Genomic DNA, 23,097 nt, shown 5'->3' with positions numbered 1-23,097 from the left:
CTGATACCTACTTACATGCAACTTTTCAAGAATTCATCAATAATGAAATAGATAAAGAGAAGTAACTTTTCCCTAAGCCTCTGCCTTTGATCTCTTCTTTCAACCAGCTGTAAACTTCATGATCATTTCCAACATCAAAAGGGAGTCTATTATTCTTTTTAACCCTATCTCTGTTGCTCCTTCAATCTCTGATAAGATGCTGCATCTGGCTATATATATATATAAAATGTGTCAGCAAATATGAAAATTTCCCCAGCATCAGTCATGGAGTATTATTGAAAAAATATTCTAATCTAGCTGTATACTTTGGCAATTCCAGTAACTAAATGGAGGCCATCAAAAAAATGTTTTTATGGCTTTTAATTTAGTTTTCTTTCTCTGTAGCATTTTCAACCTGGTGCAACATCCCTGCTAACTGTCTTTTTGGCAAAGGTCAGTTTTGACTGTGCCTTGGCGTTTCAACAGAGACAAATAATCTCTGCTTAATGAGGGCAATTTTCTGCACTGCCCTACCCTCTATTTTTTAATCGTATATTTGGCATATTTGGTCATGGTAGTTCATCACTTCTTTTGCAAAGCTGCTCTGTAAATGAGAATGAGAACACTTATTCTGGACAATATGGAATAAATGTATCACATGGAAGAGTAAGCCTCACTTTACAGTAGACTAGGTTCCCAAAAGGTGGGTGCAAATGACATTTCTGTATAACCAGTCTTCTCTTTCCATAAACAAATATCATCATTTCTAATACACTTCATATCCATCTTTGAGTAATCATCACTACTGATTATTTGCCCCTTAATTTTTTATTTTACTAAAGTCACTCCTCCAAGTTGTTAATGCTTTTAAACATACATCAAATAGACCAAGAAACTGAAATATTAAAGAACCAAATTAAAAAAATTAAAGAACCAAAATGAAAAAATTGGGGGATATGGGAAGGCATTTTGTATGTGACTAATCACCTCCTTAATTTGTTGGGGCTTTTAACTTTGAACTTTCATACACAGATAAACACTCTTATATACAATATCATTCTAAAGGCTTCTGTATAAAAAGGATTTCCAAGTCCTACTGGATGACCTTGTACTCAGTGAGGGAGCTACTCTATACCATGCATCACAAACTAGTGGACCAACACTGAGTGGAGATAATGCAGTGTGCTATGAGACTTGACACATATCCTGGCACAGTAACCGGGGATTCCACTAGTACTCAGACTTAAGGGGCAGGGAGAGATTCAAGTAATTTAACTAGGTAATCAAAAGCAGTATTTTTATTAAAGCAAACATTCTGAAACAGGAAGTTACATTCATATAAGTCATATAAAGTACAACTATTCAAAGAAATATCCTGTTTTCAGAAGTACTCAGAATTTTGCGCTCGGATGCAAGTGCGCGCGCGCGCGCGCGCACACACACACACACCCTTACTCTCATAGTTATAGTGACGTTTACTCTTCTCTACCGTTAGGGGTACTTTGTCACAAAAGTTTGAGAAGCTAGATCTATAGCATCTCTGACTAGGAGCTTTCCCGTCTCTATTTAAACATTTCTTATGATGGATGCGATTTCACCTCCAAAAAGCAAAGCACTGCATTGTTCAAAAAAACCTTAAGGGCTAGCGGACTGCCTTACCTGCCTCGAGCTTTTGCCTTCAGGAACTACCGCGCCTGACCGGGCTTGCACATACATGCACGCTCTCTTAATCTTTTTCCCAATTAAAAGCCTTCTTTTTTTCCCCGGAAGCATAATAAGAGCAGCCTAAGCAACCTCGGCATCAAAACTCTTCAAATACTTGCTCTTTCCCCTTCTGCCTTTCTCCCTGGAATGAGGGTAGGTAAGAACGGGGAGGGGGTGACCTCGCTGTACTTCCGCCTCCTTGGCTCGAAAGTGCAGGGCGCATGTGCTGCGAGCCGATAAGGTTGACTTCCGCTCCCACTGTGCTCCGCGAGCTGAATCATGGCGGGCGCCGAAGGACCCGACCGTTCTGAGAGCCAGAATGAGTCTCGCGGGGGCGAATCTTTTAGAAATGACCAAAGATCTACTGAAGAGCTTTCTTGGGACTTCAGGTAAACATCTTAAGTGAAAAGGATGATACCCCAGTTCATTTCTGTGACAAGTGTGAATTACCAATTAAACTCTATGGGCGGATGATTCCATGCAAGCATGCTTTTTGCTATCACTGTGCTATTTTACATGGAGAAGGCGGCGATAAGAGGTGCCCAAATTGTAGTAATCCGGTGATGCGAATTGAGAAGTATACGTTAGGTTCTCTATTCACATGCAGCACTGCTCAGGGATGTAAAAAGTCCTATTTGTCTCAAAGCGATTTAGAGGCTCATATCAACCACCGCCATACAAGAGCTGAAAACCCCGTTGTCCATACTTAACTGGAAAGTATTCACTCTGCATATTGTCCCACCACTAACTGAAATCTGATTGTTTTATAACGCCTCCAGACAAGCATCATATGAACCATATTCCACCAAAGCAATACTTTGATACTACCACCACCTTCGTAGTGTGTGAGCACAAGCCATATTATCAGCCACAAGAAGATACTAGTGCTCCTCCAACAGAATTAATTGTCCATGGCTTCATCTCTACCTCCTTCAGTGAGTCAGGAAACCTATGTATTTCAACAAGAAAACATAGCAATTTAATAACTGCCCCTGTTAAGAATAACTCAAATCCAAGAACTTGAGAACTACCACTTCCTGCCTCCGCAACTGCTGTCATCCTGAATATCAGGGTCACCCAGTGGTATTGACCTCTCATCATGCTATACCTCCACAGGAGCACTCTGTGCTACACTGCCTCCTTTGCTATCAATACGTCATCAAATGCCACATCCTTCCCAGGTACTTTTCACTTGATTCATAGCCAAACTTCAGGTACATCAGTGACTCTTACTCTACCACCCTCTCTATGGACCTATTACTGCTCTGATGCCACCTTAGATGAAATATCTTCCATTAGGACCTGCCTCACCTCAACAGATAGTCATCTGTAAGTACACACTATTTTCATCATTATAATGCTCACTCTTTACCCTAGTTTACTGAAGATCAAGGAACTCTGAGAATCCATTTATATAACTAGGGGGAAGTAAGTCATGGTATGTGGCCTGCACCCAGAGGGCCACCCCTTCCTCCATGAAAGCAGGGTCTGCCTTTCTCAAACCCCACTTCTTGGACTACATTTCCCAGTTCAGACAAGATATAAACCACATTACCAATAATAGTATTTCAAACAGAAGCTATGATGGGAGGGGGAAAGTATTATCAACTTTCTAAACTAAGCTTTGACCATTTGGGGAAGGAAAAGTAACTCTTACAGAAGTGGCTATAAAACACTTAAAAGTCTTGTCTCTTAAGTTTTAAAACCTTGACCTTGGGAATGATTTTAAATACTTACTATAGTGGAGATAAGTGGCTTCGTTGAGAATAGCTATGCTTTAACAACTTTGTTCCTCTAGTATGGTAAATTCACCCAGAAGTGACCATTTGCAATATTATTTCCTGGGGGGGGGGGGTACGGGGGGGTGGTGTTCTACTTTCAAAAGTGTTGTTTTTCTTAAATCCAATGTTTAGTTTTTCTTGTAATGTATTTTGTTAACCTGGGTAAAAGGAATAAATTTCAATATGGTTGTAAAAAACAATAAGCCCTCTGTACACAAAATCTGTCTCCTTGTAACTTCTAACATTCTTGTTTCTGGGCCCAGAGTGCTTTTTCTTTACTGAAGCTGAGGCTCTGTGACCCAGACCATCTGCAGGCTGAGTCCTGCACGCCACACAAATCAGAAGTGTTTAAGCAGCTCTAGCCCAGATCTGTCTAACCCAGCATCAAATTCCTCTTGCTACTCCAACCCTGATACTATGCTCCAGTTTTAATGGGGCACTGCCCCTTTACTGTGTTAAAAGATGAACTGAGGCATATAAAAATTTTAAGTTTATTTGAGTAAAAATCAATTTAAATCTGCAATATTCTATCTAGCAAATAGAAAGGAGCTTCAAGGAGCTGTATAAAATGAGTCACTTTTACAGGCAGAAAAGAACAAGGAAGCAGATTGGTTATTGCAAGGTTACTTTCCTTTAGGGGGTGGCAGGGATTAGTTAGGCAGATTACCTAAATAGTGCTGATAAGGTGATTCCTAATTGGGCTGAGATTCCATTTCCGGGAGAGCCAAAACTATAATTAAGTCTCAGTTTGGTGACCTGGGGCTTAGCGTAAGTAACTCCATTTTGTTGTTTTGTTCTTAACACCTGAAAGCCAGTGGTCACCTCATACTCTAGTTCCAGTTACTAAGGCCTTTTCTTCTTCCTATGTGAGTCCCTATCCAAGTAATATATTAGATAGTCAGGCCCTCTAGCACTGTGACTTTGATTTTTTCTTGCCAATGTAAGGGTAAATAAAATCTAAGAACATTAAAATTTTCCCTAGTGCAAAGAAGTACAGAACTTTCCTCCTTCCATTTTCTTTTAGCATTTCCTTAAGAAAGCTTGAAATTATAAATGGTAGCTCTGCCTCTTTGAAATGTATGTAAACCTTTCAAAACTAGATAAAGCCTCTTGCAGTTTTACATCCCAGAAATATCATTCCTGGGGTCCTAAGAGCCATTTCTTTGAAAAGTGAACACTAAGTGGTGCCCTACCTTCCTCTCTGAGAGTTCAGCTCCAAGATGTAATTTCTTGCTTATAAAAAAAAGATGAGAAATTTTATTTTTGAGATATATACAATTAATGTGTATGTCATGGATTAACATATATAAAACATACTTGTTAACACATTAACATGTATATAAAAGGTGAGAGTTCTATTTTGTCTCTGAATATCAGGGAGGAAGAACTTTTCCTCTACCCTTCTAAGTTTTTCTGGCTGGTCTAAGAATTAAAATGACATAAGACAAATTAACAGGAGAAAAATCAGACGAAAGTTTAATTATATGTGTACACGGGAGAGACCCAAGAAAACTGAGGAACTCCCCAAAATGGCTGAAGCCTTCACCTGCAATACCATCTTCAGCGAAAAAAGAAGAGGATAGGGGTAATGGTTTGGGAGTTCAAAGGGGAGAAAGGCAATTCATATGGAGATAGAAAAGCAAATGTTTGGTGAACACGTGTTTGCTGAGCCATGCAGAGACAATAGGACACAGGGTAGACTTGGATCTTTAGGCCCTGCCTAGAGCTTCCGCCACCACACCTTGCCCACATTCTTTGCAGACAGTTCTGGTGATAACTACTCCAGGAACAGGCCCTCTATCTAAATTCTTTTAGGCAGATGAGGGAAGGTCAAAGTTTCCTTTAAGGCCCAAAGAGTCTTTTGAGCCTCAAAAATAGCCAGCCTAAATTAAGCCTCATGCCAAAGAGGCATATTTTGGGGTGGCAGTTTTGCTCCCCTACAAACCTCTTTAGCAGATTGCCTATGCTGCACATCACAGTCTGGTTTAACACTTACCAATTAATAAAACTCTTTCATTCTTTTCCATGTTTTATAGAGAGGTGTTATTGGATTGGCAGGAAATTTTATGTTTGTTATTTCCCCAACAATTTGGCAATGAGGATAGGATCCATCTGGCAATTTCTGAATTGAATGAGTCAGCTAAAGTTCTTGTGGCCACGCAACAGTCATGTAAGAGACTCTGAATTATAAAAATTCTCCTTTCTAGCTCTCCACTCTTTTGGAATACTAGCCAGATGAATTACCTTCTTCAAATTCAAGATTTTATTATTATAGGTGATACCAGTTCTAAAATCCTGTCAGGATCACCATTGACTTTGATGGTAGAAAAATAGGGGAAGCCAGAAATGTTATCACGGGTCTTTCTTAAATTGCTAATACCTCTGTCACATTTGGAATGGATGTAAGACCGAGAAACCAGTCTTACAGTGGCCTGAGGACTGTCTCTTTTCGTTTGGACAAATTAACATTTAAAAGGGTTCTTAGAAGTGCCTCATTCCAAGCATATAAATTATTGGTATTTTTGAGATGACTATCATTCTAAGGAGAAAGTGAAAAATTATTTGATAACCAAAAGGAATGGTTCAGAGAAATCAAGAGGAAATGCAAGAATTAAAGTCACTTTCTCTTACACAGAGCTGCTTTCTCTATTGTTCCAGCTCTCTTCATCTTTCCCTACATCAAGTTGACTCCTGGGAAGAAGGCAGTGATCTTTCAGATGGGTGGCTCCTTCCATTAGATTTCCCTTCAAGGAGAGACAAGCGCACAGCTTCTCGAGCTGATAATGAATTATTTGCCCTGCTTGAGGAGGGCACGTTTCTATGCCTCATGTCCTAGCCTGAGTCCTCTTCATGTCTCAGCCCTTGAATCCACCTCTAGGAGTCTCTTAGCAAAAACACCACATAGCTAGAAGAGCAAACAGGATGGAGAAATGTGATTGGGGAACAGACGAGAATTTGGATAAAAGACTGTGTCCCTATATAAAGGCAACAGGATGGAGTAGCTGCCCTGGCCACATGGGAAAAGATAAAGGTGTTAGGCCTGATAAATAGCCACATGGGAAAAGAAAAGAAAGTGCCATACAATCCTACATTTTTCTTGTCTCAATATAAGGGAAACCAGCCCTTTCTATTCAGATCACCTGCGAAACTGACGCCATGGAAAAGCTACCCAGGCCTCCCAGGTAATCCATATGCCTTTCTCATCAGCTGATACTAGTCATTTAAAGATTTCTTTTCATGTGCCCCAAAAGACTCACAGAAGTACTCCACATGATGTTTTCAGTTTGTAGCCCCACATATGGGGATGTGCACTGGCTGCTACAGGGAATTCTGCAACCAGCAGACTTCACTTAGGCTGTAGAGCAAATATGTTGGGGACTAGAAGGTGACCCACCTCAGTGGGTATAGTGGCCAAGGGAAGCTATTGGCCGCCCACTACAACTGTGGAAGAATTAAGAGCTTTAAAAACCTATCAAGAAGTGTTGCTAATGGCCATACTTAAAGCCTTTCTGCTAATGATGCGTCCCCAATTATTTCTGTCAGTCATGTGTTGCTTTCTCACAATTCGCTGGCATGGATCCAAGGGCAGATCAAAATCACCCTCTAGTCCTATACAGCTTTGTCTTGGCTCTCTTACCAACTATCCAAATTCACGTCAGGGAAAGGGTAATAGGGTGGCAAGGACAGACCATTACTCAAATCTTAACAGCAGCTACTTAGTCTTGTGGCAATACAGAGAATGACAAAAGCGTGGGGAAAAAGTGTTAGCTGCTCAGTTAAACTATTTACTGCAGGGAATAATCCTACTCTAGTCAATCTATGCAGGGAGCAAAGAAGAAGGGAAAATTGTACATCATTATTGCAAAAAGCCATGCTACTGGAGGAGAGATTGTAGGAAGAAACTCCAGGAGGCGGAAAAATTGCAGCAAGGGAATCAAGAAAACCCAAAGGACAAAATCCTTACCTAGGAGATAATTGGCAAATGGCTCAAAACTGACAGACTGGGGAAATCTCAGAGATGGGAACTGGCAAACCATATGCTTCAATAACTTTCCCTCAGGCTAACCTATCCTTGCCTTTTCCAGTAGATGCTGGTGCTACTTATTCTGCAATTAACTTGTCAATGTTTCATTTTGCATCTAAGTGATAGATTAATACAGGTTGTTGGTATTTCATGTCAGCCTTCTAACTGTTCCTTTTCCTCAGTGATTCCCATACAGATTGTTCCTCAGACTGAGGAGCATGCTTTCTTATTTTCTCCGGATTCTCCTGTTAACCTATTCAGGAGAGACCTGCTGTGCAATTTTAAGGCTGCCATATTCTGTACTCCAGCTGGAGTGTTTGCTGAGCTCCCTTGGAGAAAATCATCTGATTTGGTTACTACGTGCCAGGGCTGAAACAAACTGATGCATTGCTTTGGGCTATTACTTGGTTTAATTTGAAACAGAGAACAGTAAATAGCTTACAAACAGCATAAGCCATGGCCATGTGTAAAACAAAATATCCTTTGTTTAGAACTCAATTTGAAGGAATAAAAGTAACTATAAAACATTAGGAGTAAAAGGGATACTTTTAAAAGTGTGCTCACCCTGTAATACTCCTATACTTCTAGTAAAGAAAGAAGATAAATTTGATACAGTCGACTGCTATACAGATTTGTATAATATCTTACAGAAGTAAATAAATTTTCAGTTGCATTAATCTATATAATTCCTAACCCTGCAAGTATTCTGACTTTAGTACCATTGTCCATGAAGTTTTTCGCTGTAGTTGATATATATTCTATTTTTTTCCCTTTTCTTATAGCAAATGAGTCTGTATTTTTGTTTGGTTTTACTCATGAAGGAGTCATAAGTAAGTCTTACAAAGTTAGAAGAGTCCAAAAGGTTTTGGGACCCTTATACTGTTTTCCCTAGTCACTTAAGAAAATAGAGATGTGTCCCACCAGGAGGATCTATAATTATTCAATATATAGATGACTTTCTGGCAGCATCAAAAATTAAAGCATAATGCAAAATTAGTACTTTGACTTCACAGGAGCTTAAGAGTAAGCAATATTGCCAAACTGAAAAAAAATGAGTAAGAATGTTACAGTGAATTCCAGTTTTTGCAGAGCAGGCAAAACCTCTGACAATGCAACTGCATGATAATTCTTCAGATCCTCTGGTTTGGTCCCTAGAATCACAAGAGGCATTTAAACAATTGCAGTTGGCTATAGTCTCTTCCCCAGAGTTGGGAATTCCACATTTTGTAAAACCTTTCCATTTTTTGTCCTGAAAATAAAGGTACTGTTAGTAGAACTTTAACTCTAAGGTTGGAATTAGAATAGACGGATCTGGGTGCCCTGGCACTGGGAATGCCCAGATGCCTCTGATGTGTGGCAATAGCCACTACACTTCCTGAAAGGCTAAAGCCCTGGCATCGGGTGGTTAATTTGAGTATCCCTTACGTGGTGATAGTTATCTTACAAGTGCTTAACACCCAGCATTTGCTGGTGCACTGTCAGGCTACGAACAAGCACTATTATCCACTCCTAGCATTGTGCTTAGAAGATGCAATCTCTTAAACCTGCTATGCTTTTACCAGATCCTAATCAAATAGACGATCATGATTGTAGAATGGTAATAGAAGAAAACACTAGACCCCAGTCTGATTTATTGGATAATCCTTTTCAAAAGGCACATTTCATGTTTACTTAATGGGTCATTTACTAAAGACAAAAGTGGCCAATTTAAAGTTTTCTATACTGTGGTGACTTACCATGAAGCTTATGTTTTGTCTGGAATTAAGTTGGCACGAGCAGGTAAATTAATAGCAGATACCAGAGCTGAAATTCCTAGTTAAATTAAAAGCAAATATATATACTAATGGTAAATATGTGTTTGGTGTCTGTCACGCAACAGAGCAAATTTAGAAAAATAGATGATTCTTGATTTCTATGAGAACTTAAACATCTCATGGAGAATTGAAAGCTGGTTTGTTAGAGGCTTTACAACTGCCTACTCAGATTATCAGTAATCCATTGTAGAGCTCACACAGGGCGAAATGACGAAATTTCTAAAGGCAATGATTTTGCTGAAAGAGCTGTAAAAGCTGCTGTTAAAACATGACAGACTCCAAATTTAGAAGCCCCACTTTTAATACTAAAAACCTCTGTTCATTTTCAAAAACAAGCTTCACAAAGGGAAATGAAAAAAATGGATTGAAAGAGGGGCTAAAAGAAATTCAACTGGACTATAGGAATTACTAACAAATTCCTGTATCAAAGACTTTATTCACTTGATTAATTATTATGTTAACAAAATTAAACTGAAAAGGGTTTTTTTTAAAGGCCGTAGACTCTTACTCCATCTAGCAGAATGATTAAATTATTCAAAGTGTATTAAAGAGATTTGTTATTTGTCAGCAGAATTCTTTACAGACCACTCCCAAGGTAGGAGCAGAAAGTTTTCCTTGACCAACTTTGCCAGGAACCAGATGGCAGTTATATTTCATAGAATTAATGCCTGTGGAAGGTAAGAGAGTTTGTCTAGTTGTGGTATGTATGATGTCTGAATGGCCTCTAGTCTTTTCCCTTTTCAAAAACAGGTGCCCAGGCAGTGAGTTCAAATCTCTCTTAATGCACATAATCCCCACTTTAGGGGACCCCAGAGCTTACTAAATCAGATGGAGGAAATCATTTTATGTCCACCACTGTCCAGGAATTATGTAGATTATGTTTGCAGATTCCTAAAAGCTATCATACTCCAGGTAGAATGGAAGACTCAAAACTCACAAACTCATTGGCTAAGATTCAGCAATCTATGGATAAAATGGCCTAGAGATTTACCACTAGCTTTGTTAAAAGGTAGAGGTGCTCTTGCAAGCATTCATGTTCTCTCTCTTTCTCTCTTTGAGCTTACATTTGGCAGGATTGTGAATTTGGGTTTGAAATCACTTCTCTGCCTCGATTCAACTGAATTCTCTCATAATCATGTTCAATAGCTAAAAATGGCTTTTCTCTTACCTAGAAACCCTAGAGCAAGTCAGAAGGGCCTGGAGGAACCTACTGGAAGTCTGCCACCCCTATCAAACTGGGCAATTTAGTTTACATAAAAGTGTTCTGGAGGGAAGATGGGCTGTCACCACACAGAGGGACCACTTCAAGTGCTGTTGATCACCCAAAAAGCTATCAGAGTAAAAGAAAACCCAGATTGATTCATGCTTCCCACATGAAACCAGCTCTTCAAGAGGACTGAACTGTGGTTTCCACAAAGGACTTGAAACTTAAATTTTCTAGAATAAACTGTGTTGGTACTGAACTCAACTGAAAGGAGGTGTTCTAATGAACCTGTTACTATTCTCAGACAGCCTTGTTATCTTATTCAAAGTATTAGTGAATAGTGGTATAACAGTGAGTTAGTGGTTAGTGAATAGTGGTATAATAGTGAGTTAGTGGTTATTTCAGTTACTGTAATAATCACATTTTAATAGAAGACAAAACGGGTTATTTGTTACACTACTCTCTTTCTGTACTTCCATAATGGTTCCTAAAGTCACAGCAGATTTCTCATCAGCTCTGAACTATATTCCCAGAATGGACATGGCCTGGACTTATAAATCCAACAATCTGATTATTGGCAGAAAAAATAGAAGCATATTCATTATTAATTTTTAATAATATTAAAGTAAAAGTAACTAATATGCATACAAATACTCAAGCCTCAGATTTGACACAAAATTTTTTTAATGAGTTTAATTGGAAGGGTGGTATAGAAAAGCATCTGACTAATGGAAAAATACAAATTTAGCATTTATGGAAGAGACAACAGAAGACAGATCTAATGCCACTGTTAATCACTTTGGGATATAAGTTTTTCCATTCCTTGTATGGATAAACATGCCTGTTATGTCATTATAATAGTTAATTAAATATCCATAGATAACTACAAACTTAGACCAAGGTGAAAAATGCCTCATAGGTTAGGTTTGCCCCCTAGACTTCAAATGATTAGAGCCATGTACATCCAACACTGGAAGTTGAAGGGGAGCAGAATTTGCCACCACAAAATATGCCTCTTTGGTATAAGGATTACCTTGAGCTGGTTATTTATAAGAAGCAACAGATATAGGAAAAGCTATTAATAGAATAGAAGTTACCCTTTTCTAAGAGACATTTACTTTCATAAGGGAAATCTCCATTCCTAAGAGTGTCTCCCTTTCTGTACTAGAAGAGAAAGATGATTAAATCTTTTATCAATGGAGAAGGAAGCAACTTAAATCTGCATAACCACCACACCCTCATTTTCTGCGTTTCGCCTGATAATCTCCCACAACTGCCACGTCCCCCCACCCCCAATAGCTTTTGTCTTTAGCTGGAAATCTTATATTAGGTGTAGGCTTGGGCCATTTTGGAGAGTGACTCAGTTTTCCTGGGTCTCTCCCACGTATTTAGGAGGTATAAATGTTATTAAACTTCTGTTAAGTTTTTCTCCTGTTAATCTTTTATTACAGAGGGGTTTAAGCCAAGAACCTAGAAGGGGAGAGGGAAAGTTATTTTTCCTCCCCTCCAAAGTTTAATATACACCCTTCAATGGGAGCCTCATAGTAGGACGATGATACTAGATAATGCTCATGAGTGTCTTTGTGTTTTACATGTGGGAGAAATATTTGTGCAGATGGAGTAATTGTGGGAGGGCCTAGTTTATTCTGTAATTCTAACGTTACTTCTATGACTGATGAGAACTCGGAGGAATTTATTGGGTCTTAAGAAAAACTCTGTTAAAACTTTAGATTATCAGGCTCCAGAGTTAAACTGCTTATTAGACTTGGATTGGATGGATTATAGTAACAACAACAAAATGATACTCAATTAATACACAAATGATAAAGACATCACAGCAGTTTGTAAACTTAATGTATGACAAAAGAGAATTTTTGTGCATTGTTAAAATCAAGAATCTGCTTTAACCATTCACCATTGGCATGATATACTTACAAATTTTCCCCAAGACAGATATACTAATTTTTTAATTCATCCTATTGTAATTCTGGTAATTGCTTTGTTTTATATTTTACTATAGCTTTACATGAATACTTAGATTGTTGCTGGAGAGAGATAGAAATGGCACTGTAGATAATCAGAAACTGTATAGTTTTACTAGAAAATAGCAATAGAAAGGGAAAATTTTAAGGGTAAATACAAACCTAAAAGATTTAAATTTGTCCTTACTGCAGAAAAGAACTCTTCCCTCTCCCTTTTCTTTTAGCATTTCCTTCAGAAAACTTGAGATTATAAATGCTCTCTCTGACTCTTTGAGATGTAGCTAAATATTTTTAAATGGTAAATAAGTTTCTTGCCAGTTTTGCATGCCAAGGATGTCATTCTTAGGGTTCAGGGAGCCATCTCTTTGAAAAACATCAAGATGAGTTGTCTCTATTTCCACCTCTATGGAAATTTAGCTCTAAAATGCAACTTTCTGCTCATCAAAAAGATATGAGAAATTTCTCCTTTGGACAGACCATTGACATGTATATAATGGATTGTTATCTGCTTGGTTATATAAGAAGAGTGAGATTTCTTTTTTGTCTTTACAATCTCTTTAGGTGATTGCCTGTGATGAACCTCACTGTCTGGTTTAATGCTTATTCAGTAATACTACTGTTTCATTATGTTTCTCCATTTTGTGGAGAGGTTTTACTAGATTGCAGGAGATTTTATGTTTATATTTCCCCTACACCAGTGACCTATCCTAAGACAAAAGTACTTCCCTGGATCTCCAGCCCAGTAAAAAAAACCTCGCAACATTGACCTCAGGCTGGACTGGCCTATTGCAGACTGATTTTTTAGCTTTCTTAACCTCATCAGTTAAGTAAGAGTTTGGTTAAGTGAAGCTCTCAGTCTCCTCTGTAAAACATACTGATACATTCAGAATGCTAAATGTTCATAGCTAATAGAATACACTGTAGAATTCATTTACACTTTAGTTTCCATCAGTTGAATTGTATGCTTAATAGTCAACTATTTAAGTTCCCAAATCTGTTGTAAAGCACTTGCACTTATAACTGTAATTATAAAATATAATTAGAATTGACAAAACTGACACATGACTCCACCAAAAAAAACAAAAACAAAAAAGGGAGGGGGTTTCTATTAAAAGCTATATTGTATTGAAAAGACCTACTGACATTTGGTGGTCCCCTAATGAAAAAACCAGCTTGTCACCCTACAGTGAGGCTCACAAAAAAATAAATCCCACTCATCCATAAATAACTTCCAATCAGCTTTGCTTTCTTTTAAAATCAACTTCATTGGAATATAACTCTGAGTAAAATGTATCGACTTAAGTGTACAATGAGTTTTGACATGTGTACACTAGAATATACCACAATCAAGATACAGAATATTTCCATACAACAAAAATTTCCCTCCAGCCCCTGTGCAGTCAATCCTTACCCCATCACTGGCCTCAGACAACCACCAATATACTTTGTTACCAACAGATCAGTTTTGCATATTGTAGTATTTCATATAAATGTGATCATATATATATTTTTTGGTGTCTGATTTCTTTTGTTCAATGTAATGTTTTGAAATTAACTTGTATTGTTGAATTTATCAGATTGTTATAATATAACAATATATATAATATATATCAGATGTTATATTACATTATATTTTATTATCAGTGTTAATAATTATATTTATATTATTTTATATTATAATAATTAATAATTATAATTATATTAATCCATTGTATTTATATCACTTTTTTCCATTTAAATGTTTATAGACAGTTTGGTTGATTTCTGTTTTGGGACTATAATAAAGCTGCTATGAACATTCATGTGTAAGTTATTTTGTAGACATAGGTTTCATTTTATTTGTTTCATTTTATTTTAAATATACAAGTATTTAAAAGTCCAAAATGCTGGGTAATATAGTAGGAGTATTTTGACTATTTTGTTTGGGGGCAAATTAAGCTCAGAGACTGTTTGCCTTTGCCAGCAATTTAACACAGACTCACTGTGGGAATTATAATTTCACTAGCCAAGAGAATACAGGATGTTTCCTAATAAGCCAATAAAGAAATAATACCCTCCAAACATATGATAGAATAATTATCCTATTATACTAAGCAAGGAGAGATGAATAAAGTCCAAATTTCGTTGCGGTGTACCTTTTCTATGAGTTTTGGTCTCTCACAATAGAAGGCTTTGCCAACCAAGAGCTGACTCCCAGATGTCAGCGAAAAATAAGTCCCTTGTTGCTAGAACACATTGCTAGAGAACAATAGTGCTTATGCCTATGGTCAGGCTGATCTCTGGCTGCTGCTGGGACCACTGCCTTTACCAAGGCAGGAGTTAATGCCCCAAGGTCTTCAAAGAGCTATCTAAATTAGCGAAGGGTAGCTTTTACCCAGACTGAAACTCTCGGATACTCCGCACAAACTCTCAGTATTTATACTCTCAATGTCCCCTTGCCACAGTTGCTTCTCCTCATGTTCTTACCAATAAGCCTCCAGAGGAGGCCCTCCGCAGCCAAGCTACTAAGTGCTTACCTATGACAACAGATGAAATGATGACATCCTGACACAGCTTACTTCTTCATTCTTATATCAAAACAACTTTATTTCTAAAAATAATGTTTTAATTTGTAATAAACAAGTGGATTAAAACAACTTAAGTCATCAAAAAGTGAATTTGAAATCAAACCAATACACAACACTGACCTTAATAAAAATAAAAATCAATAAACTACCCAACTACTTCCCCAAGTAGCTGTACAACTTTACACAACCACCAGCAATGTATGAGTCCCTGTTGTTCCACATCCATCCCAAAACTTGGGACTGTCAGTAACTTTAATTTTAGCCATTCTGGTGGGTATAGAGTGGTATCTCATGGTGTTTTTGATTTACAACTTTCTGTTGAATAATGATGTTAAACATCTTTTAATACACTTATTGGATATTTCTATCTTCTTCTGTGAAGTGTCTAAATCTTCTTTCTCATATTGTGTTGTTTGCCTTATTGTTAAGATGTAAAAGTCCTTCATATACTATGGATAAAAGTCCTTTATCAGAGGTATACAATGTGAATATTTTCTTCCTGCCCATGACTTGCCTTCCAGTTTTCTTCTTGAACAGGTTTCTTTTTTTTATTCCCTTCTATGTTTCAGTGCAAGGCTGCAAACATTTCCTCCCATAGATTCTTTTAGAAATGTTACAGTTTTAGTTTCTTTATGTTTAGTTCTATAAGCAATTTAAAGTTAGTTCTATAAGTAATTTAAAGTAGGTTTTGTGTTGACATGAGGTAATAGCCAACATTTTTTTTTCCATTGGTTATCCAGTTGTTCTGCTATCGTTTGCTACAATGGCTACCCTCTCTCCAGTCAATTACCTTCGCAATTTTGTTAAAAATTGACTGAACATATATATGTAGGTCTATTTCTGGACCCTCTGTTCTCCATTTCTCTAAGTCACAGTATACTTAAGGACAAGGGATACTACCAGCAGCATGCTGATAGATGCTTACCAAAAGGCACTTTGGGAATATGAGTACAAACAAAAAACCCTGATTGATAGTGTTTGCTGATTGCCAAGGTGTAAATTCTCCAACCATGGTCAATTTCAAGGTACCCTGCACAACAAACTCTAGCTACCTCAGACTCCCCAAACTAAAATCTCTAGCTCCTCAACTCAGTGAGACTTCCATTTCTTTGCTTGGGTACCCTCTTCCTGCACTGAGGTCTGTACCTCTAAGGCAGAAAGCCAAGAATATCATAGAGATCAGCTGGTTTGTTTCCCATCTCTCAGGGATGACAGCCCTGTACCACTGACAGTCCTGTACTGCCTCTAGTCCAAAGTCTGAAAAACAGTTGTTTCATAAGTTTTGTACAATTTTCTGGTTGTTTATGGCAGGAAAGCAAGTCTGTATCAGTTATCCCATCATGGTTAGAACTTCTTCCCAATTAGCTTTAAATATCTAATTCTTAAATATGAATATATAGTGGCAAACCACTATACATTTTATGTTAGAGGCTGTCCTCAAATATCAAAACAAGCAAACAAAAAACTTTGTAGGAAATAGTTAATACAGAAAGCAGAAACTTTTAGAACTATAGTATCTTTAGAGAGCTAAGATATTTAATCCATGAAACAAGGAAAAGGGTGCTATAAGAAAAGAAAAACTCAGAATAAAGAGGTCTTAGAAATGAAATATATGTATACACAAACATATGGATACATATAAATATGTATATACATATATATACACACTCTTATTTATATGACATAAAATTTTAAAATAAGCTACAGACTGCAAGAAAGATGAAAATAATTTCCTAAAACTTAGAAAAAGAGGACTAAGAGATAGACAGTAGAAGAGAAATAATAAAATATGGGATCAATCCAGGACATGCAACTAATAGTGCTTTCAGGGAAGAGGTGAAATAAAGAGTAGGAAATCAAAGAAATAACTTAAGAAAATTTCTATATTTAAGGGTCATGTATTCAGTTTTAAAAGGCCCAGCACAATCATTAACACAACATACAAAGCACATCATCATGAAATTTTGGAACACCCAGAATGGAAAGCACATTTTAAAAGCTTTCAGGGAGAAAGAATGTAAACATATAATGGATTATGGAAGAGAATAACATGAAGCTTCTCAACAACAAGAGCAACATTAGAAGGTAAAAGAGGACATGATCCCTATCAAATTACTCAGGACATTTCTCATGGAACTAGAACAAGTAATCCTAAAATTTATATGGAACCACAAGAGACCCAGAATTGCCAAAGCAATACTGAAGAAAAAAACCAAGCTAGAGATATAACCCTCCCAGGCTTCAAACAATACTACAAAGCTACAGTAATCAAAACAGCATGGTACTGGCACAAAAACAGACATATAGATCAATGGAACAGAATAGAGAGCCTAGAAATAAACCCACACACCTGGGGCCAATTAATCTTTGACAAAGGAGGCAAGAATATACAATGGAGAAAACAGTTTCTTCAGCAAGTGGTAGTGGGGAAACTGGACAGCAACATGTAAATCAATGAAATTAGAATACTCCTTCACACCATACATAAAAATAAACTCAACATGGCTTAAAGACTTAAATGTAAGACAAGCCTCCTAGAGGAGAATATAGGCAAAACACTCTGATATAAATTGTGGCAATGTTCTCCTAGGGCAGTCTACCAAGGCCACAGCAATAAAAGCAAACAATTTCACATGGGACCTAATCAAACTTATAAGCTTTTGCATATCAAAGGAAACTATAAACAAAATGAAAAGAACCTACAGAATGAGAGAAGATACTAACAAATGATGCAACTAACAAGGGCTTAATTTCCAGAATATACAAACAACTCATACAACCCATTAACAAAAAAAGCAACCCAATTAAAACAATGGGCAGAAGACCTAAACAAACAATTCTCCAGTGAAGATATACAAACAGCCAATAGGCACATGGAAACATGCTTAATATCACTAATTGTTAGAGAAATGCAAATCAAAACTACAATGAGGTATCATCTCACACTGGTCAGAATGGCCATCATTAACAAGTAAACAAATGATAAATGCTGGAGAGGGTGTGGAGAAAAGGGAACCCTCCTGCACTGCTGGGAATGTAGTATGGTGCAGCCATTATGGAAAACTGTATGGAGATTGCTCAAAAAATTAAAAATAGATTTACACTATGATCCAGCAATCCCATTCCTGGGCATATATCTGGAGGGAACTCTAATACAAAAAGATACATGGATCCCAATGTTCATAGCAGCACTATTTACAATAGCCAAGACATGGAAACAACCCAACTGCCCATCAACAGATGACTGGATGAAGTTGTGATATATTTATCCAATGGAATACTACTCAGCCATAACAAAGAATATAATGCCATTTGTAGCAATATGAATGGACACAGAGATTACCATACTAAGTGAAGTAAGCCAGAAAGAGAAAAATACCGTATGTTATCACCTAAATGTGGAATCAAAAAACAAAAAGAAAAAGGCACAAATTATATATAAAAACAGAAAGAGACTCACAGACATAGGAAACAAATCTATGGTTATCAGGGGGAAAGGAGGGTGGGGAAGGATAAAATGGGAGTTTGGGATTTGCAGATACTAACTACTATGTATAAAATAGATAAACATCAAGGTCCTACCGTGCAGCACAGGGAACTGCATTCAATAGCTTGTAGTAGCCTATAATGAAAAAGCATGAAAAGGAATGTATATATGTATAACTGAATCACTATGCTGTACACCTGAAACATAACACTGTAAATTAACTGTACTTCAATTTAAAAAAACAAAAATAGCTAACAGGAGGAAAAAAGGCTAACGGGGATGAATGCCTTCGAAATTCTGAGGGAAAGTGGTTTTTGACCTTGAATGCTATACTTTATATGAATCAAATACGAAGATAGACTAAAGACATTAGAGACATGTAAGGTTTCAAAAAATAAAGGATGAGCTCCACCAGAAGGGAGAAACCAAAAAAAGATGCCACCATGGGATCCAGAAACAGAGAACCAGTACAGAAATCAAGCTTTTAAGATGGTGAAGGGAAGCTCCAGGATAACAGCTACCCAGCAGAACTAAAGAGCAACCAGCCCAGACTGAACTGGCATGATGGGGAACTTCAGGAGGGTTGTCTCCCAGGAAAAAAAAAATGACAAATTCCTGTGCCTTCCGGTATTAAGAAAAGCTTACAACTCTAGTGGGATTATGACAGTTACATAGAAAACTAAACCAAATGTGAGCCCATTTTTAATTCCAAAGAAAAACAGAATTTGTAAGGAAATATCCTGGTCCATTCAGGATATAACAAAATACCACAAACTTGGTAACTTTTAAACCACAAAAATTTCTCACAGTTCTAGAGGCTACAAGTCCAAGATCATGGTGCCAGCGTGTCAGGTGAGTGTTCTCTTCTGCACTGCAGACTTCTTGATGTATCCTTACATGACAGAAGGGGCTAGAGAGCTGTGGAATCTTTTATAAGAGCACTAATTCCATTCATGAAGGCTCCACCCTCACAATGTTATCACCTCCCAAAGACCCCCTGCCTACTAATACCTTTGGGGGTTAGGGTTTCAACATATGAATTTTAGGGAGACAGAAACATTCAGACCATAGCAGAAAGAAAATATACTACATAGTTCAGCTGGCTGTGCACAGTATTTATATAGCTGTAAATATTAAATGTTGATTTATCCATATATTGGGTTAGTAGGAAAAGCAGCACATGTGTGTGAGGGAGCGTGAGCGAGAGCAGGGAGATTTTGGTAACAAAATCTTCATTATTAAATCTTCATGTTAATTAGTGTGAAATCAATAGATAATGCTAAAAGTTAAAAATCAGAAAAAACTAATAAAATATTACCTTCATATTTTAAAATAACATAACAGAAGAAGTAACTCTGGAGAACAGGAATTAGGAGTGATGAGGGCAGGTGGGAGGGCTGCTGCTTTTATATATGTGCCTTATAGTACTAGCAGTTGACTTTTTAAACTGAGTACATATTGCTTTGATAAGAAAATTTAAAAATAGTATCTTCTTGGCACTCTTTCTAATCCAATACCTCAAAAATGGAAAAGGTCACAGCATGATTAGAAGGAAAGGGATGAAATTTAACACATGTAGGTTGAATTATTACACAGTGATCTACCCTCACTATTCATACTTACTCAATTCCTTCCAACACTGGATCTTCAATCCAGACTCACTGGGTTCTGCAGTCAGACAGACACGAGTTCAAATTATGAGAAATCCAAACACTCTTCTCTCCATAACAGCGGAGGCTAATAAATTATGACTATTGTTTTCAAGAAAGTAGGCCAAAGTCAGTGTGCTTTATTCTTAAAGTTGCACATCTTCATTAAGGGAAAATGAGCAACATCTGGTGGTTTCCTGATTAAATCCCCTAATTTGGAAACATTGCTTGCTCACTCATTTACTTCCTCTTTTATACATGTGTGTCTCCATAGATAAATTAGGGAGAAATCTATCCCTTTGTATTCCAAAAATGGAAAGGAAATTGTAATTAGGTTTTTCCCTTGACACAGTTTCCTCCCTAGGGGGAAGAAATATAAAGAGGGTAGAACACTTTCCCCAGCTATAATTGTCATCTTCAACTCCCCACAGAAGTTTGGCTATGGACTGGGAAGAAAAAGAAAAAAGGCTCTTTAATCCTTGACTCAATCATCAAATGAGTAATTCCAGCTGTGGATTTCAGGATCTGCTTTTTCCCTCTGATGGCATTAAATACAAAGAGAAGGAAATCAAGAGCTAAACTGCTAGCACTGTCCCTTTAAAGAGCATCACTATTCTGAAAATGGAGTGTTTGCTTGCTTCCTCCTCAAAGAAAAAGTTCTGCTTGCTGTGGGAGTAAAAGTTGTCATGACTGCACAATTTTTTGTTCACCAGACAAATTCCAGTACTTTCATATGGCTGTAGACAATGCTCTCTCTTAACTGTTTGTACAGCACTTCAAAATCCTGAGGAGGTGGTTTCAGTGTGGGCTAATGCCAGTGTTATTTAGAGAACACGCAAACAGAATCAAGACTTAGAGCTGCTCAGGAGGACAGAACAGTGGCCTCCCCAGCAATAGGGACTTGTGCTTGCTGGAGCCACTGAGTCATCATAGAGCACAGACTGCCCACTCTCTTTTAGGTGTGGGAGTGCATTACTTCTCAGGCTCAAAACCCAGGATCTGGCTCAAACACTCCCTGGGAAGCTCTTCTTACTCCAAATTCTGGGTTCTCATAAGATCCCAGGCAACGACAGAAATAATGAGAATTCAGTCGCAACTCTGACACTCTGACTGTAAGACCTTGAGCAATTCATCTCACTGTTCTGAGCTTATAGAATTAGGACGTAATATTTACCTCACAAGATGGTTGTAAAAATTAAGTTCATGAAAATATGTAGCACAGTATCTGACAGTAAATCACTGCAATACTATTTTTCATTCCTACCTCATAATTTGGTATAGGGTCATTGCCACACCAATCCTCCAATGGCTGTGAGTCTCTCCAACCACCATTTAGCTGAGGGCAGCACCCTTTTCCAATGGGCACTATATGCCATTTGATCTGGTTGATTTTACGGTCCAGTAGTTAAGAGCAGTTGGGAGGCGGTCATCAGTTACCAGTGTGATAGAGTAGCAAGCAAGTTATGAGGTTTAATGCTAATTGAGGATTCTTCTCTTTTCCTTAAAAATCCCATTTTGACTCATTTATTTTCACAGTATTTTAATGAACTTTTAAAATTATATACAGCAAAACATGGATTTACCTAACAGGTCAATTAAGTCAGGGGCTCTCAATGGTGCAAGAAAGGCTTCACAAATTTCTAAAAATCTGATGAATGCTATGAATCCTCTTTTCTTTACTCTGAAGAAAAATATACATATACATCAAAATGTTGCCGTTTATGGGGGTCCACAGACTCCCTACAGACCATCAATGGAACCCAGGCTAAGAAGCCCTGATAAAAGTATCATCACTCACTCACCACTCTATCTTTAGTAAAATAGGAGCCTAAGCCCTCCTCACCATGAGTACATGGAAACTTCTCTAAGAAGGCTGTTAAAAACCCACACAGAAGACTTCTTGGGTTCCTTTAACAGACACTTGGGTTCTCAAAAAGGACTACATACAGCATATGTCTAGGCAATGATGGGGTTGCCATGGTGAGGCGATTAAGAATTCAGTTTTATAGTTTAGCAAATATGTCTTCCAGGTTCTGTAAATCAGGCAAAAATGGAAGGCAGAGTGAGGAGAATAGTCTGAGGAAAACTAAGTTTTCTCAAAGAGCCACATTCAAACTTTAGAGGTCATGTTATCCACATTGCTCAAGTCATATTGCAATGATGCTGGAAAGTGCTTCTGCTCCACTGTCAGGTACTGCTCACCACCTTCCTGATTCTGCTTTTACTAATGAGAATTTCAGAATATCAACCTGCCAGTGCTCTAATTCTCAGATATTACGAGTCAAACAAGGAGAGATCTGTTTTTCAGGTGACAAGCAGCTGGGGGAGGCAAGGATGAAACAGGCTGCATACAGTAAATAATAGGAATTAGACATCAGCCAAAAAGCTAATGGTAAACTATGTTCAATTAACTTCTATTATTACATATTCTTAAAATTTTCAGCGTAAGCATGGCATGGTTATTCATAACCCATCTGCCTCCTATAGAGAACTATGTTTTAAGGGCCGGAATGCAGTATCATTCAGATATAAAGATAACAGTCCTGGCCTTCCCCCAACAAGATGTGAACGCAGAGTTGCTCCTGCGTAAGAACCATCTCCACTCCTTCAACTTTTGTGACTAAAGATATGCTTTTGAGAGAATGCTGGTTAAGTCAGGAGTGCAAGTTGTGGCCAAACAAGACATATGTGGCTCACATACGTCATGTGTGTGGTTTACATGCATGCCCTTGACCTCATTAGCATAAGTCTTGGTCCTCATCAACCTCATCTGAGGAATCAAATGTAAACACTGATTTGTTACTTCCTCTAGAGAGGGATAATATCCAGGGAGAAAATGAAGGTCAATGGTAGTTCTGGAAAAACAAAGTGTCTTTGAAATTAATTGGTAAATAATGGAATAGGCA

At 37.7% G+C, this 23,097-nt stretch overlaps 1 long non-coding RNA gene and 1 pseudogene across 1 annotated transcript in view; one reads left to right on the top strand and one right to left on the bottom strand.

Moving 5' to 3' along the window:
* LOC140691876 (uncharacterized) overlaps window positions 1-23,097 on the bottom strand; it is a 457,385-nt gene that overhangs the window by 396,973 nt on the left and 37,315 nt on the right. The window lies entirely within an intron of this gene.
* Window positions 1,963-2,886, top strand: LOC102546020 (E3 ubiquitin-protein ligase Hakai pseudogene; annotated as a pseudogene).

This window comes from Vicugna pacos, chromosome X (genome assembly GCF_048564905.1).
Source record: "Vicugna pacos chromosome X, VicPac4, whole genome shotgun sequence".
Taxonomy (NCBI): domain Eukaryota; kingdom Metazoa; phylum Chordata; class Mammalia; order Artiodactyla; family Camelidae; genus Vicugna; species Vicugna pacos.
This window is presented reverse-complemented; position numbering and strand designations above follow the sequence as displayed.